Source organism: Phyllobates terribilis, unplaced genomic scaffold, assembly GCF_046119375.1.
Source record: "Phyllobates terribilis strain yellow unplaced genomic scaffold, ASM4611937v1 Scaffold_5__5_contigs__length_657084704, whole genome shotgun sequence".
Classification (NCBI taxonomy): Eukaryota; Metazoa; Chordata; class Amphibia; order Anura; family Dendrobatidae; genus Phyllobates; species Phyllobates terribilis.
The window spans coordinates 38,010,797-38,029,411 of record NW_027362765.1 but is presented as its reverse complement, the minus strand read 5'-3'; the positions used below and the strand labels follow the sequence as shown (position 1 = coordinate 38,029,411).

Here is an 18,615-nt window from a genome sequence, read left to right as displayed (position 1 = left end):
CTCCTACAAGGTCCCCTCATATGGTGGTTCCCCTGGTCAGTCCAGAGGAGCCTATGCAAATAGGAGGGACATCTTTTCGGGGGAGGGGACCGGTGGTGCGCCATAAGACAGGAAGGTGTTTCTTTTGTGGGAGAAAGGGACATTTTATTGGGGTGTGTCCATCCCGTCCCTTGCAGAGTGAAGAGTCGTCGGAAAACTGTTGATCCCAGGTTGTGTGGTGGACGGCAATCTGGGAGTAGGTATTTCGTCCCTAGGTTCGTCTCAGTTTCTCGTACCGGCGGAGGTGGTGGTGGGTACGAGAACTGAGAGGATATCTGTTCTTCTGGATAGTGGGGCCGGGGCTAATCTGGTGGACGCTCGGTTTGCCCGGGTTCAAGGTATGCGATTGAGTGAGTTGGCTAAACCCATCCCCATATTCTCGATCGATGCCAGGCCTCTCGGTCAGGGAAGTTTTTTGCAAGCTGTGCATAACGTAAAACTTCAAGTGGGGGCGATACATAAAGAACTGTTGTCTTGCTACGTGTTGGAGGGTCTTCCCACTCCTATAGTGTTGGGCCTTCCTTGGTTAACTAAGCATAACCCGGTTATTAATTGGCAATCCAGAGAGATAAGCCAATGGAGTAAATTCTGTAATAAAAACTGCATGAATACGGTCATCGGTGCGGTTACTCCTAGGGTCTTACCTCCATTTCTGGCGGACTTTGAGGATGTATTCTCGGAGAAAGGGTGTCAGGAACTACCTCCTCATCGCGAGTATGACTGTTCTGTAAAACTGCTCCCTGAGGCCAAGTTACCTAAAGCTAGGTTGTATAACCTTTCTGGTCCTGAGAGGCAGGCCATGAAGGATTATATTTCAGAAAGTCTGGCTAAGGGGCATATTAGACCTTCATCTTCACCGGTGGCCGCGGGGTTATTCTTTGTTAAGAAGAAAGATGGAGGCCTACACCCTTGCCTGGATTTCCGTGAACTTAATCGAATTACGGTCCGAGATCCGTATCCGCTCCCACTTATTCCCGATCTCTTTAATCAGATCGTGGGCGCCAAATGGTTCTCTAAGTTGGATCTCAGGGGGGCGTACAATCTGATTAGGATGAAGGAGGGGGATGAGTGGAAGACGGCGTTTAACACTCCGGAGGGGCATTATGAGAACCTTGTCATGCCATTCGGTCTGACTAATGCCCCGGCGGTGTTCCAACACTTTGTTAATGACATTTTTCGCCGCCTGGTGGGACAGTTTGTTGTCATATATCTGGATGATATCTTAATTTACTCGCCGGATCTGGTGTCTCATCAGGAGCACGTTAGGCAGGTGTTACAGATCTTGCGGGATAATAAACTGTATGCCAAATGGGAAAAGTGTGTGTTCGCCGTACAGGAACTCCAGTTTTTAGGCTTCCTGGTTTCAGCGTCCAGTTTTCGTATGGACCCTCGGAAAGTGCGGGCAGTTCTTGAGTGGGATCGGCCAGAGAATCTTAAGGCACTACAACGTTTCCTGGGGTTTGCTAATTATTACCAGAAGTTCATTCGTAATTTTTCGTCCATGGTTAAGCCTCTCACAGACATGACTAAAATGGGGACGGATTTTTCTAGGTGGTCTGACAAGGCTTGTCAAGCATTCTCCTCCTTGTAAAAATGTTTTGCCTCGGCACCCATACTCATTCAACCTGATGCGTCACAGCCATTCATTGTAGAGGTAGACGCTTCCGAGGTAGGGGTGGGAGCAGTATTGTCACAAGGTTCGTCCCCTGGTAAGTGGCATCCGTGTGCCTTTTTCTCTAAAAAATTGTCGTCCGCTGAGAGGAATTACGATGTCGGCAATAGGGAACTCTTGGCCATTAAGTTAGCTTTTGAGGAGTGGCGCCATTTTTTAGAGGGGGCAGTCCATCCGGTCACCGTCATCACCGATCACAAGAACCTGCTATATCTGGAGTCCGCGAAACGTCTGAATCCCAGACAAGCTAGGTGGTCATTGTTTTTTACCAGGTTTAATTTTGTCGTTACATATCGTCCTGGGTCAAAAAATGTAAAGGCGGATGCCTTATCTCGTAGTTCCCTGGGGCCGGGAATACGGACGACCCGATTCCTATCCTTCAGGAGGGGGGTGGTGGTTTCGGCAGTATGCTCTGAGCTTGAGGAGGAGGTATTGGAGGCTCAGGGGGACGCCCCTGTTGGACCTCCGGGGAGACTGTTTGTTCCAGATCAGTTGCGACAAAAGGTGATCGAGGCACACCATAACTCAGTTTTTGCAGGACACCCGGGGAGTAAAGCAACGGTGGATCTTCTCTCGCGTCGGTTTTGGTGGCCTAACTTACATAAGGAGGTGGTAACTTTTGTCGCGTCCTGTGGGGTTTGTGCGCGCTCTAAGACCTCACATACCCCTCCGTCTGGGGCCCTCTTACCTTTGAAGATCCCGGAGCGTCCTTGGACTCCTCTGTCTATGGACTTTATTACGGACCTCCCTCCGTCTTCGGGTAAAACAGTCATACTCGTTGTAGTGGACAGGTTCAGCAAGATGGCACATTTTATCGCTCTTCCTGCTCTTCCTAATGCTAAAACTCTTGCGCAGGTGTTCATTGGGGAGATTGTGAGGCTTCACGGGGTACCCTCCGAGGTGGTGTCAGATCGGGGGTCTCGGTTTGTGTCCAAATTCTGGAAGGCGTTTTGTACACGGCGGGGGATGCATTTATCGTTCTCATCGGCTTTTCATCCTCAGACCAATGGTCAGACGGAACGTATGAACCAGAGCTTGGAGACATATCTCCGGTGTTTTGTGTCAGAGAACCAGGAGGACTGGGCTTCTTTCTTACCTCTGGCAGAGTTTGCTCTTAATAATAGGCGGAGCGAGTCCACTGGTAAGTCCCCGTTTTTTGGGGCATATAGTTTTCACCCCCAGTTTTGTACTTTCAGTAGGGGGGGCTCTTCGGGGGTTCCTGAGGAGGAACGATTTTCCTCATCACTCGCTTCAGTATGGAGAGGGGTGCTGAAGAATCTGAATACTATGGGGAACCGATACAAACGTATGGCTGATAGGAGGAGAGTGTCTGGTCCGGACCTAAGTGTGAACGATTGGGTATGGTTGTCTACCAGGAATATAAAACTTAAGGTTCCCTCCTGGAAACTGGGTCCCAGGTTCATCGGGCCGTACAGGATCAGTTCTATAATCAATCCGGTGGCATTCCGTCTTGACCTCCCCCCTACGTTTAAAATTCACAACGTGTTCCACAGATCGTTGCTTAAGAGGTATGTGGCGCCGGTGGTACCGTCACCTTTACCTCCCCCTCCAGTGGTGGTCAATGGTAACTTGGAGTTCCAGGTATCGAGGATCATCGATTCACGCTTTAATCGCCGGTCCCTTCAGTACCTGGTTCATTGGAAGGGGTATGGTCCTGAGGAGAGGATGTGGGTTCCTGCGTCTGATATTAACATGGACCGATTAGTTCGGGCCTTCCACACGACTCACCCGGATAAACCTGGCCCTGAGGGTCCGGAGGCCCCTCGTAGAAGGGGGGTACTGTCACGGGTGTGTCGCCACGAAGATCGTCACGATTACACAGCCTGACTTCTCGCAGCTGAGTTTTTGGTGCTTTGTGTTTTTCGGCAGTGAGGGAGTTAACTCTCTCTCTCTCTGTGCTAGACGAGGTCCAGCCTCGCCCAGCTGCAATCAATGCTGCTGTAGTGGGACTCCTTCAAATGCCAGCCGGTCTGTTAGGGAAGTGTCGGTGAAAGCATTTCATGCAGACTAACAGAGCGGATCGTGGTATTTGGAGTTTCAGAGCTAAGTGCATTTGGAGTGTTTTTTCCCTTCCTCGCTTTATCATTTATCTCCTTTCCCGTTGGTGTTCCGTCTGTTGTAGTTGTGTAGTTTTTGTATGCAAGGTGGTTTTGGTTTTACCCTTGTACTGTCTCGTTCATCTAAGTACTGAGTGTGGGCATATTATTACCTGTCCCCTTTTGTTGTGATCAGGGGTCCTTCTCAGGACTAGATTACTTAGGTGCAGGGATCCTCAGGAGGTAGGGGTTACGCTGGCGGCCTGGACCTCTGTACCTTTAACAGTACCTCCAGGTAGAGGGATTAGTCAGGGCCCCAGCTTAGGGTCAGCTTAGGCCCCCTACCTCCAGTACACAGAGACAGCGTGACAAAGATGTCTCTTAACTCTTGAGATGGCAGAGTAGTAACCCTCAGGATATGTGGAGGTCTGGAGGAGAACTCTATCGTCATCTCATTCTGGACAGACAGCAGCACCCATTGATTTTCTGTAATATTCTGCCACTGGGAGAGAAATCTGGAAATTCGACCTCCTACTGACCTGACATTGTCATTGTTTTCCTTGGCGTTGCCCTTGGGGAGGAAGATGCCTCCTTTAGAGTAACTACAGGGTCCAGTTTTCCCTCTTCCCCCAAATGAAGGGGCTTGATCTTGTGGGGGACGAAAGGACCGCTTTTTGGTTGTCTTTGGTTCGGGCAATGATTTTTTCTTGTCTGTTGCCTTTTCTAACAACTCGACCAGAGCTGGTCCGAACATATATTCCCCTTTGAAGGGGATAGAGCAGAGCTTGATCTTGGAAGCAATATCTTCACTCCACAACTTCAGCCATAGCGCATTCCTTGCTGAGTTCGACAGTACAGAAGATCTGGCTGCCGTTCTCACCAATTCCGTGGAAGAATCGGCTAGGAAAGACCACTTTGTAAAAGAGGTATGGATTCCAGGATCCGTTCTCTTGATGTACCAGCACTAATATTTTTCTCCAGCTGTTGAAGCCACTTGAACATTGATCTTGCTACACAGGTAGACATCACATTTGCATTTAATAATGCCACTTTGGCCTCAGTCCAACATTTGGATATTTTCTCCTCCAGAGGGAATCTATCCTTCAACTCCGCCGGTGTTGATAGGCCTTTTTCCGGAAGCTCCCACTCGTCGAGTATTAGTTTATGTATGTTTTCATGGACCGGAAAAACTAATTTCCTTTATGATCTAAGACCACTGAAAAGATCATCTTAAAGATAAGGAGACTGCTCAGTCCACTGTTCAACATCCATGGTGGTTCTAACCACTGCAAGAAGCTCTTCCATGTTTTCTGATGAGAACAGATATTTTTTACTGCCTTGGCACTGGTCAGCCTCCAAGACTGATCTGCCTTCTTCTCCCCACTCATTGGGTAAGGATTCCCGATCCTCCTGGGAGTCCAAGTCAGACTTTTCCTCCAACTGCAACTTCCTCTTTTTTGCTCCCGAAGAAGTTGCAGCAAGAGATTGGGAGAAAGCGGCCATAGAAGATTGGACCTCCTGCCGGACTAATCTCATCAACTCTTCTATCAGGGAGGGCTGTTCTTGTCTGAAAATTTTATTCGTGCATTTTTGGCACAGGTGTTTTTTAAATGAAGAAGACAATTTCTTAAGACAAATGGCACATTTATGGGACCCTTTGTCTTTAGTTTTTCTAGCAGGTTCCTTGTCTCCTTAAAATAATTGAAGAGAAGGCTAATAAATATGGATTCAATAGGAAACCTTGCTCCAAAGATAAAGAGACCCCCAAAGCCAGATACTTACTGCGTCTGGGACAGTGCCGGTATCTGCAGTAGCAGAGCACAAAGTACGATCACCCTCCATTATGGCAAGGTCCTACTTTGTGATGTCTTCCATCTGGCTCCTATATAGGAAGCGAGATCCCAGCGCTGCATCCTGATAGGATGCTGTTCCCCCTCCTTGTCTCAGGACTGCCTCCTAGATGGCGTCCTCAGGTGCTGTTGATTACCGATGCACTGATTCCCTAAGCGCCACCGGAAACTGAGCCTCGGCAATGCGCATGAAGAGCGCGCAAGAGCAATGAGAATCTTCTTTTACAGCACGCTCCGGTGGTGCGTTTCTCAGTGGAACGCAACCGGAAGTAACGTCCTAACTTTGCGCCTCGCATCCGACGTCACTTCCGGTTACCGCCCCTGGCCCAACGCGTGGAAGAGAGGGAAAGAAGACGCCGAGGAGCTGCGGGAGGCCCCCGGCCCATGCCGCATTGCTTTGCCCGGAGGTGCAGGAAGGGCAGACCGTCCTGAATCCATGGGAGACAGGAGCAGCATCATGGAGGGGAAGGCCGCAGCAATCGTCCTCAGCTGCCCGTGGGTGGGTGAAGAGCAGTGTCTGTCACCGCCAACAGAGCACCGCAAGAGGACCTCCTCATGCCCTGTAGGGACAGGAAAAAAACACTGGAGACAGGAAGTGGAGGGGCCTATTTAACCTCTTCATGTGTTTCCTGTCCTTATTAAGGTATGGGGAGTATCCTCCTATGGTGCTGTCGTGGAGGTTGACTAGAGAAATAAAAGGTTACGAGTCTTGTAAAATCACGACAAACCCCTCCCCACACACCCAATTTTTTTTTTTTTGCAAACTTGTGATTTTTTTTCACTTCTAAAATAATAAAAAATCTGGACATGTTAGGTATCACTGTAATCATATTGATGAGGAGAATCATATTGCATGGTCATTTCTACCACAAAATGTACACCGTACAAACAATTTCCAAAAAATTGTCAGAATTTGTTTTGTTTTTTTTCACAATTTCACAGCACTTGGAATTTTTTTTCCATTTTCCAGTATATTATGTGGTAATATTAATGGTGTCATTCAAAAGCACAACCTCAAAAAAAAAATAAGCCCTCATATGTCTATGTGGACAGAAAAATAGAGTTATTGCTCTGGGAAGAACGAGAGGAATAAACAAAAGCGCAAAAACAGAAATAGGCCCCGTCGTGAAAGGGTTAAACATTTAGATTAAAATACATTAACTCGTTTTGGCACCACAACGTTCATGTTTGTCACAGTGGCTGCAACAATAATTTCTGAGGTTTAATTATTTGCTTCAGACAAAAACAACCATAGCATTTAAGAAGGTTGTCAGAGTTACGTCATTCCCTCGTCTGGCCCAATGCTCTCGTCACTGCTTGATCGTGGAGTGCTGCGGGGTTACCAAGATACCAGGAGACTTAAAAATAGCCTCTGGGCCTGAAACATATGAAAGTCTATAAGGCCCTGCCAGAGGCAGAGTGTAATAAGATACCTCTTAGGCCCCATACACATTAGACTAAAATCAGGTAAAACCGCTGATTTGAGCAGGATCGGCTGCTCCCTAATGTATATGGAGGCCTCCTGACAGATGATAGGTGAGTGAAGGATCAGTTATGCTTTATTACAGAGGCCGACCCTTTTGTTCTCTCTGGAGATAATCTGCTACAGACATCTACCAGCAGCTCTCTCCTACAGACCACAGGAAGTTTCGGGCAACCAGTGTTCATGTGTATGGGGGAGTCAGGAGAGATAGCCGTCAGCCGCATGATCGTTTGGACGACAGCTATCTGATGTGTATGGGGCCATTAGTATTACAGACAGGAGGGATAATACACCGCACTACAGCAGTACAGTGCATCACCGCAGCAATCAGAGGCTTGTATGTTGTATGATCGCTCTAATGAGAGCAGGGCTGTCGAGTCAGTAAGCCAAACCTCAAACTCCTCAATTTCCATGACTCCGACACATTCATACATGGCTCATGTTTAAGTGATAAATTTACTGTAGCACAGATTCATCTCAGTTAAAAGTCTAGACCCTTAGATCAGGAATAGGACAGATATTTACAGGACATTTCATAATTTTCCCAAATTCTTATGAAAAAATATTCTCCACAAACTGCATTCAACTACTGTACCCAATTTATTAAATATTTAAGGAGTTGGTCTATTTTATACCAACTCCGCAGTCCTGAATGAGAGCTGTGGAGAAAAGCTTACAAATAGGTTTTAAGTGAATAAAAACACAAATATCACAGTTTTATCAATAAGAAATATACATCACTATGGAGGAAACAATCTCCCTGCACAATGTTGGTGAAATCACGTCCACAACGACTTTATTATACTCTATTATCCTGTACAGCTATCGTGTAATGATTATCTCATCTGTCCCAGGTTCAACTGTACAGACATTAAGAATGGGGCTAAGTGAGTATTTATTAGTCATTGGGGTGGGTGGTACCAGACTGTGGGGGCACCATGTATTATCATACTGTGTGTGGGGGGATGTCGGCACTGTGAGAACATTATACTGTGTGGGGGGATGGCGGTACTGTGGGAACATTATACTGTGTGTGGAGGGATGGCGGCACTGTGGGCACATTATACTGTGTGTGTGGGGGGGGTGGCTGTACTGGGGAACATTATACTGTGTGGGGGGATGGCGGTACTGTAGGAACACTATACTGTGTGTGGGGGGTGGCGGTACTGTGGGAACATTATACTGCGTGTGGGGGATGGCGGCACTGTGGGCACATTATACTGTGTGTGGGGGGGGTGGCTGTACTGGGGAACATTATACTGTGTGGGGGGATGGCGGTACTGTAGGAACATTATACTGTGTGTGGGGGGTGGCGGTACTGAGGGAACATTATACTGTGTGTGGGGGATGGCAGTACTGTGGGAACATTATACTGTGTGTGTGTGGGGATGGCGGTACTGTGGGAACATTATACTGTGTATGGGGGATGGCAGTACTGTGAGAACATTATACTGTGTGTGGGGGATGGCGGTACTGTGGGAACATTATACTGTGTGGGGGGATGGCGGTACTGTGGGAACATTATACTGTGTGGAGGATGGCGGTACTGGGGAAGCATTATACTGTGTGTGGGGGATGGCGGTACTGTGGGAACATTATACTGTGTGGGGGGAAGGCGGTACTGTGGGAACATCATACTGTGTGGGGGATGGCGGTACTGGGGGAGCATTATACTGTGTGTGGGGGATGGCAGTACTGTGGGAATATTATACTGTGTGGGGGGGATGGCTGTACTGTGGGAACATTATACTGTGTGGGGGGGTGGCAGTACTGTGGGAACATTATACTGTGTGTGGGGGATGGCAGTACTGTGGGAATATTATACTGTGTGGGGGGATGGCTGTACTGTGGGAATATTATACTGTGTGGGGGGATGGCTGTACTGTGCGAACATTATACAGTGTGTGGGGGGATGGCGGTCCTGTGGGAACATTATACTGTGTGTGGGGGGATGGCAGTACTGTGGGAACATTATACTGTGTGTGGGGGGGTGGCAATACTGGGGAACATTATACTGTGTGTGGGGGATGGCGGTACTGTGGGAACATTATACTGTGTGTGGGGGATGGCGGTACTGTGGGAACATTATACTGTGTGTGGGGGATGGCGATACTGTGGGAACATTATACTGTGTGGGGGGATGGCGGTACAGTGGGAACATTATACTGTGTGTGGGGGATGGCGGTACTGTGGGAACATTATACTGTGTGTGGGGGATGGCGGTACTGTGGGAACATTATACTGTGTGGGTCCAATAAAAGGTCCCTGTATTATGAGAGGCCAGACGTGTCTCCATAGTTGGGTCGTATCTATCAGAGGAAAAGGAACAAAAACCTTGTTATTCTTAGAAAGTAACAACAGAAAAGCATCAAATAGTCTCAGCGCTGAAGGGGTTAATGCCCCCGCCCAGTACTGGGGTCTCTCCACATACCTCCACCTGCAGAGCCTCCACCACATATATGGCTGTTCTGTGCGCACAGGACCTGTGATGAGGTCACAGGAGGGGAGGAGTCAGGGGTCACATGATCAGGGGCCTCAGTGGATGCAGGACTCTGCTGTGCTGGTTGTCATGGTGCTGGATGAGGGGAAGTTTGTGTGGGGTCTGGAGGGGTTTACAGTGTGGATGTATCAGAGCCGCGTGTGTACGAGGCGTACGGAGCGGAGCCGCGTGTGTACGAGGCGTACGGAGCGGAGCCGCGTGTGTACGAGGCGTACGGAGCGGAGCCGCGTGTGTACGAGGCGTCCGGAGCGGAGCCGCGTGTGTACGAGGCGTCCGGAGCGGAGCCGCGTGTGTACGAGGCGTCCGGAGCGGAGCCGCGTGTGTACGAGGCGTCCGGAGCGGAGCCGCGTGTGTACGAGGCGTCCGGAGCGGAGCCGCGTGTGTACGAGGCGTCCGGAGCTTAGCCGCGTGTGTACGAGGCGTCCGGAGCTTAGCCGCGTGTGTACGAGGCGTCCGGAGCTTAGCCGCGTGTGTACGAGGCGTCCGGAGCTTAGCCGCGTGTGTACGAGGCGTCCGGAGCTTAGCCGCGTGTGTACGAGGCGTCCGGAGCTGAGCCGCGTGTGTACGAGGCGTACGGAGCTGAGCCGCGTGTGTACGAGGCGTACGGAGCTGAGCCGCGTGTGTACGAGGTGTACGGAGCTGAGCCGCGTGTGTACGAGGTGTACGGAGAGGAGCGAGGTGTGCGGAGCGGAGCCGCCTGTGTACGAGGCGTGCGGAGCGGAGCCGCCTGTGTACGAGGCGTGCGGAGCGGAGCCGCCTGTGTACGTGGCGTGCGGAGCGGAGCCGCCTGTGTTTATCGACGTGTGCAGAACCGTGCATGTACGACGTGTACAGATCGGAGCCGTGTGCACGAAGTGTGTGGAGCGAAAGCTGTGAATGTACAACATGAGCGGAGCCGTGTGTGTACGACGTGTACGGAACAAAGCCATGTGTCGAAGTCGTGTAAAGAACCATGCATGTACGACTTGTGTGGAGCAGAGCCTTGAGTGAGCGGAGCTGTGTGTGTATGGAGCGGAGCCGCGTGTATACGAGTTGTACGGAGCAGCTACAGAGCCAGCAGAACATACAGCAGCAGCAGGAGACTAATAAACTCCTGATGCAGCAAATCCAACAGCAGCAAAGACAGATGGAGCTCCTAGCAGAGCAGATCCGTGGCAGGACAACCGCCCTACCCCCAAATCCAGGTGATGACTCACACGTCAGGAAGACCATAAGAAGAGCATTACATAAGATGACCCCGGGGGATGACATTGAGGCGTTCCTGACTGTGTTTGAGAGGGTGGCGGAGCGGTAGAGATTACCTCCGGAGCAGTGGGCAGAGGTTCTGGCGCCATATTGTACTGGAGAGCCACAGAATGCCTATTATCACCTGACGTTGCAAGACGCAAAAGATGCAAAGTTAAAAACTTTAATTTTATCACGCTTGGGGGTAACAATGTCTGTCAGAGCACAGCGCGTCCACCATTGGACGTATCACCGTGAGAAACCCCCTCGCTCCCAAATGTTTGACTTACTGCACCTGGTCCAAAGATGGTTGCAGCCTGAGTCTTCTACACCTGCGCAGATGGTAGAGCGAGTGGTTATGGATCAGTTCGTACATTCCCTGCCAAAGCCAATACAGGCTTAGGTTGCCCAGGGTGATCCCCGGGACGCTGATGAACTGGTCGGACTGGTTGAGAAGTACCAGGGTGCCGAGGGTTCTATGGGAAAGCAACCCACTCCTTACTGGTGAACTCACAGGAGGCCCAAAATGGGGCGGGTCTTCCAAAGTCCAAAGGGGCGGGGGAGAGATTTCTTGTTGGAAGTGTCACGGCCCCAGTCATGTAGCTTACAGCTGCCCTCTGAACAAATGGACTGTAGCCTGGGACATCGCTATTCCTACTATACCTACCCTGTCTGAAGGGGGGGGACTATCAGCCCGGTGAGGAGCCGCAGTCGTGTCTTGTGACCGCTAATGGAGTATTGGTGGCAGGACTTTTGGACTCAGGGAGTTTGGTGACTCTGATAAGGGCCACACTCCCTCACCAGTTGATCCCCGTGAAAAACATGGGTGTCCAATGCATTCACGGAGACACCAAGGATTACCCGTGGCCAAAGTAACTATACAAACTAACTGTGGTGTCGAATCAAATAAGGTCGGGGTGGTTAAGGATCTGTTCCACCCAATAATAATAGAGCTGGACTTCAGCCTGTTCTGGGACTTATGGCCGAAAGCGGGGGTACCATGTGTTTCCAACAGGAGCCGGTTTCACCATGAAACATCACTGTCACACTCAGAGGCAGATGAGTTCCCCCTTTGTGTTCTTGTGGGTGATGAGGACGAGACTGTGACCGCGGAGGCTGGGATTCCGGATTTAGGTGTCTGGGGGAAACTTTGGTACTGCGCAAATGTAGGATCTGACATTGAAGTATGCTATTGATAATGTGTCAGTAATCAATGGGGTTGCTCAAGAGCCAGGGGCTGACACCAGGTACCCTTATTTTATTACACTCATTGGGGAACTTCTTTATCGGGTCACAAAGCCAAGAGGGGAGGTGATAGATCAGTTAGTGGTACCGGGAACCCATAGGCGTAGGGTATTAGGTCTGGCCCATTCCATTATCTTGGGTGGGCTTCTAGGGTTAGATAAAACTCGGGAGCGCATACTGCGGAGGTTTTACTGGGCTGGATATCACCATGAAATTGTGAATTACTGCCGCTCCTGTCCCACCTGTTAACGGCACCCGTGTCCTATTTCCGTAGTCCCCTAGTACCACTACCTATCATAGAGGTCCCATTTGATCGGATTCCCATGGACCTTGTCGGGCTCCTGGTGAAGTCTGCCCAGGGGCACCAATTAATCCTCATAGTATTGGACTATGCCACTCGGTATCCTGAAGCGGTACCATTGAGAAATTCCTCCGCCAGAAGTATCGCCAGGGAGCTGGTGCATATTTTCTCCCGGACGGGTCTGCCAAAGGAAATCCTGACGGACCAGGGAACGCCTTTCATGTCGAAGGTCACGAGGGAGTTGTGTAATGCTCTCCAAATTGCACAACTCCGGACGTCTGTATACCATCCGCAGACGGACAGACTGATAGAGAGATTCAACAAGACCTTGAAGTTAATGTTGAAGAAGGTGGTGGAAAAGGATGGCTGAGACTGGGATTGTCTACTCCTCTACCTCCTGTTCTCAGAGAAGTTACCCAGGCCACTACAGGATTCTCCCTCCTCGAGTTGCTTTATGGCCGGCATTCTCGCGGACTGCTGGATATTGCGAAGGAAACGTGGGAAGCCAAGGTGACACCCCACAGGAGCGTCATCGAGCATGTGACACAAATGCAAGACCAAATAGAGAAGGTAATGCCAACTGTAAGTGAGAGCCTCCTTCAATCCCAAGAGGCCCAAGTCCGGGTCTATACCCGGGCAGCGAGGCTGAGACAGTTTAGCCCAGGTGTTAGTGTTAATCTCCACGGTGGAAAGTAAATTCCTGACCAAGTGGCAAGGGTCATACCAGGTGGTCAAAAAGTTGAGTGACGTCAACTACAAGGTACACCAACCAGGAATAAGAAAGCCATATCAAGTATACCACATTAACCTGCTCAAACCCTGGTGGGACAGGGAACCGGTGGAACCTATGTGCCTGGAGGCCCATCTTGAAGCCGAGGATGTCGCAATAGCAGAGACCCTGTTACCGGCCCAGAAGCAACAGTGCCGAGAGTTTCTTCAGCGAAACTGAGACCTGTTTTCGGAGTTGCCAGGGTGCACGCAGGTTGTGGAACATGAGATCTGGACGGAACTGCATGTACGCGTGGACCAGAGGCCGTATCAAATCCCTGAGCCCGCCGCGAAGTAATCTCCAAGGAGGTGCAGAGAATGTTAAACCTGGGCGTTATCAAGGAGTCAAAGAGCGGCTGGTCCAGCCCCATTGTGCTTGTGCCAAAGCCGGACGGAGAGTGGCGGTTCTGTAACGATTATAGAAGGCTACACGAAGTGTCTGAATTCGACGCGTACCCGATGCCCCGGGTAGACAAACTTATTGAAAGGTTAGGGTCGGCCAGGTACATCACCACCCTGGACCTAACAAAAGGGTACTGGCAAATCCTCCTATCTCGAAGTGCCAAGGAGAAGACTGGCTTCTCTACACCCGACGGGTGTTTTCAGTATACCCGGATGCCGTTCTGTTTGCTGGGAGCCCCAGCTACCTTCCAGAGGGCCATGGACCGGATCCTAGCACAGGAAGTACTCTGCCGCTTATCTAGACGACACCGTGATCTTGAGTCCAGATTGGAAAAGTCACCTGCAGAAGGTCTAGGTGGTTCTGGATGCACTGAGGAAGGCGGGCTTTACCATTAATCCGAAAAAAAGTGTGCTATGAGGATAGAAGAGGCAAAGTACTTGGGCTATATTGGCGGAAGGGGTAAAATAAAGCCGCAAGTAAAGAAGGTGGAAGCAATCAAGAATTGCCCACAACCGGCCTACAAAAAAACAGGTACGAACATTTCTAGGACTGGTGAGGTACTATCGGTGGTTTATTCCAAATTTCTCCATAGAAACTGCCTCGTACCCCTACGCACGTTTTGCGTTCTTGCTTCTTCGGGGGATACTGAGGCAGATCTATGTTCGGGTATAAGTAATATATGGAGTCAAAAAGTCACCTGTGATGGTTCCGTGTAATTGGGCGCATGTATTCCACCCATCATGCATTGCTCCCCTGTAAGATTCTCTGGTCTGATGAGACAAAGATAGAATTATCACCAAAAAGTTCTAAGTGGTATGTGTGGAGAAAACCAGGCACTGCGCATCACCTGCCCAATACAATCCCCTTTGGAAGTGCATTGAGCTGTAGGGTGCATTGCTGGAAAAGGGGGGGGAAAAACTGTTTAAATCTCTTAGTTTGCGAGTGTGAACGAGCTGAGTGTGACCGGAGTGTAAGTGCGAACGAAGGTAAGTGTGTGACTTGTTTTTCAGTGACTTCGGATTCAGGGAGTTTGGAATGGAGGACTTTGGACTGAATTGCTGTCTGTATTTCATTAATTCTTTACTTTTCTTTTTACTTAACATTCTGTCTATTGCAATCCCCATTAGGAAATGAGCTCCATTATTGACAATGCTATCCAGTGTACATCTTCCACATGTATGCATTCCTTGAACAGCCAGTCGGGGTTGCTTACTGCTGTGCGAGATGTGTGCACGTTGTGCGTTTGGAAGCCCAGGTACTGGATCTAAATGAGCAGCTGGCAACACTGAGATCCATTGACAATATGGAAAGGAGTCTGCTGCTCACTGAGCTGCAGCTCACTGGGGTAGATGTGGGGGAGGGTGGTAGTCGGGAGCTGCAGGACAGTGAGGCCGCTAGTTGGGTGACAGTTAGAAGGGGGGGTAGAGGGAAGAGTGCCAGGGAGGCTAGTCCTGATCTGGCACACCCCAATAAGTTTGCAAAGTTGGCAGATGAGGGGAGTGACGGTACAGGGGTAGCACTGCTGCAGTAAGGCATGTCCCCTGAAAGCCGGAGGAGTGTCAGCTCCAGTAAAGAGGGAAATAGGAGAGCAGGGCAGGCCAGGCAGGTGCTGGTAGTGGGGGACTCAATTATTAGGGGAATAGATAGGGCAATCTGTCACAAAGACAGGGATCGTCGAACAGTGTGCTGCCTACATGGCGCTCGAGTCCGGCACATCGCTGATCGGGTTGACAGATTACTGGGAGGGGCTGGTGAGGAGCCAGCGGTCATGGTGCACATTGGCACAAATGACAAAGTTAGAGGTAGGTGGAAGGTCCTTAAAGATGATTTCAGGGAATTAGACTGCAAGCTGAAAGCAAGGACCTCCAAGGTGGTATTCTCTGAAATACTACCAGTACCACGTGCCACGCCAGAGAGGCAACGGGAGATTGGGAAGATAAATAAGTGGCTCAAGAACTGGTGTAGGAAGGAGGGATTTGGGTTCCTGGAGAACTGGGCCGACTTCTGAGCTGGCTACAGGACTCTACGCTAGGGACCCGCTGCACCTCAATGGGGAGGGTGCAGCTGTGCTGGGGGAGAAAATGGCTAGAAGGTTGGAGTGTTTAAACTAGGGATTGGGGGGGAGGGTATTCATTTTATAGGTGGGGAAGATAGTGCAGATAGTGACCTGGGCACAAATAAAGAAATTGGGGGTGGGGTTAGAACAGTAAATAAAGTAAGAAGGATTAGAGGTACAGAGAAATACATAAAATGCATGTACACTAATGCCAGAAGCCTCACCAACAAAATGGAGGAATTAGAATTAATTTTGTTGGAAAATAATTATGACATGGTAGGGATATCTGAGACGAGGCTGGACGAGAGCCATGACTGGGCAGTTAATTTACAAGGCTATAGTCTGTTCAGAAATGACCGTACAAACAAGCGAGGGGGGTGTTTATATGTAAAATCATCCTTAAAACCCGTCTTGCGGGAGGATATATGTGAATCTAATGAAAATGTAGAGTCCCTGTGGGTGGAGATAAGGGAAGGGGGAAAAAATAATAAATTACTGATAGGGGTTTGTTATAAGTCTCCAAAAATAATGGAAGTAGCTGAGAATATCCTCGTAAAGCAAATAGATGAAGCAGCGACTCAAGGAGAAGTCATTATTATGGGAGACTTCAGCTACCCTGAAATACATTGGGGGACAGAAACATGTAGTTCAAGCAAAGGTAATAGGTTTTTGACAACTATGAGAGACAATTGCCTTTCACAACTGGTTCAGGACCAAACAAGAAGGGGGGCACTGCTAGACCTAATATTAACCAATAGGCCAGACCGCATATCAAATATGCGAGTTGGGGGTCACTTGGGTAATAGTGATCACAAAATAATACGTTTTCATGTAACCTTTAATCAGATGTATAGTAGAGGGGTTACAAGGACACTAAACTTCAAGAAGGCAAATTTCCAACGGTTGAGAGATGATCTTAGTGCAATAAACTGGGACGATATCCTGAGACATAAAGCTACACAAAGCAAATGGGAGACATTTATTAACATCCTGAATAGGACCTGTGCACAATATATACCCTATGGGAATAAACATGCTAGAAATAAGAGGAAACCACTATGGTTAAATAGAGCTGTAAGGGGCGCAATAAGTGACAAAAAGAAAGCATTTAGAGCACTAAAGCAAGCAGGAAGTGATGAGGCCTTAAATAAATACAGAAAATTAAATAAATTATGTAAAAAAACAAATCAAGGCAGCAAAGATTGAGGCAGAGAGAATCATTGCCAGAGAAAGTAAAAATAACCCCAAAATATTCTTTAACCCCTTAACAACATTAGACGTACTAATACGCGTCTGTGCCCTGGGACTTAAGAGCCAGACCCGTATTAGTACGTCATGGCGATCGCGCGCGCACACAGGCTGTGCGGGCGCGATCGCCGCCGGGTGTCAGCTGATTGTCACAGCTGACACCCGGTACTATGTGCAGGGAGCGGTCACGCACCGCTCCCAGCACATTAACCCCCGCGATGCTGCGATCGAAGTCGATCGCAGCATTGCGGTGGCAAGGGGAGGTGATCGCAGATACTCACCTCCTCTTCCGGCTTCCAGCGCTGTCTGCCGTGGCTTCCAGGATGTTGCCATGACGACCCGATGTCGTCATGACAACATCCGGGTCACCAGACAGCAGGAAGATTTTTTGGACATGCGCAGTGCATCTCCAAATAATCTTCTCCCTGTCCAGCGCTGACAGCCTGCATGGCACAGGGATGGTGCTGCATTCTTGTGCCATGCAGGCGATCAGAGAAAAAAAAGTGAAAGTCCCATAGTGGGACAAAGTAATAAAGTATAAAAACTGTCAGAAAGTGAAAAAAAAAAAAAAAATTAAATTAAAAAGATAATCCACCAAAAGTAAAAATATAATGTACCCATCAATAAATATTATTATAACAAAAAAAAAAACAATGAAAGTACACATTTGGTATTGCCGCATCCGGAACAACCTGACCTATAAAACTGTCCCACTAGTTAACCCCTTCAGTGAACACGGTAAAAAGTAAAAATAAAAAACGAAGCAAAAAACAATGCTTTATCACCATACCGCCAAACAAAAAATGGAATAACACGCGATCAAAAAGATAAATATAAATAAAAATGGTACCGCTGAAAACGTCATCTCGTCCCGCAAAAACAAGCCGCCATACAGCTCCATCAGCCGAAAAATAAAAAAGTTATAGCTCTCAGAATAAAGCTATGCTAAAAAATAATTTTTTCTATAAAATTGCTTTTATTATGTAAAAATGCAAAACATAGAAATACGATATAAATGTGGTACCGCTGTAAACGTACTGACCCGAAGAATAAAGCTGGCGTATCAATTTTACCACACGCGGAACAGAATAAAAAAAAAAACAAAAAAAAACAATTCCTGAATTGTTAGTTTTTGTTTATTCTGCCTCCCAAAAATCGGAATAGAAAGCGATCAAAAAATGTCACGTGCCTGAAAATGGCACCAATAACAACGTCAACTCATCCCGTAAAAAAACAAGCCGTCAAATGGCTGTCTGCCAAAATCTTGAAAAATTATAGCTCTCAAAATATGGCGTTTCAAAAACTAGATTTTACAAAAAATGCGTCTTTTAGTGTGTGACAGCTGTCAGTCATAAAAACCCCATGTGATTCTGGTATCGCTGTAGTCTCACCGACCTGAAGAATAAGGTCGTCTAATCACTTATACCGCATGAGGAACGGCGTAAAAAATAAACTCTCAGGTTAGGGTTGTGCTAGGGTTAGGGTTGTGCTACGGTTAGGGTTGTGTTAGGGTTAGGGCTGGGGTTGGGGTTAGGGTTGGGGTTAGGGTTGTGATGGGGTTGGGATTTTTTTCAAAAGTAAGAAAAAAAGATGACGATATGGCGACTAGTGTTGAGCGCAAGTGCTCGCTAATTGAGTTTGCATCGGGTGTTCTGGTATGCATTGAGTATTGTGGGTATTTGACTGACATGCTCGAGTCTCCGCCCCATATGCTTCACGGCCCAAAAAACTTTGCGGGGATTGCCTGCCATGCACGAGCGATCCCCACA

General features: G+C 48.7%; 1 protein-coding gene across 1 annotated transcript in view; it reads right to left on the bottom strand.

Moving 5' to 3' along the window:
- The window catches only part of LOC141270696 (uncharacterized), a 99,752-nt gene extending 90,159 nt beyond the window's left edge, over window positions 1–9,593 (bottom strand). Inside the window, exon 1 of the mRNA XM_073680791.1 lies at window positions 9,533–9,593. The gene's annotated coding sequence lies outside the window, so the exon portion shown is untranslated. The remainder of the gene's footprint in view (window positions 1–9,532) is intronic.
- Between the last annotated feature and the right edge of the window lie 9,022 nt (window positions 9,594–18,615).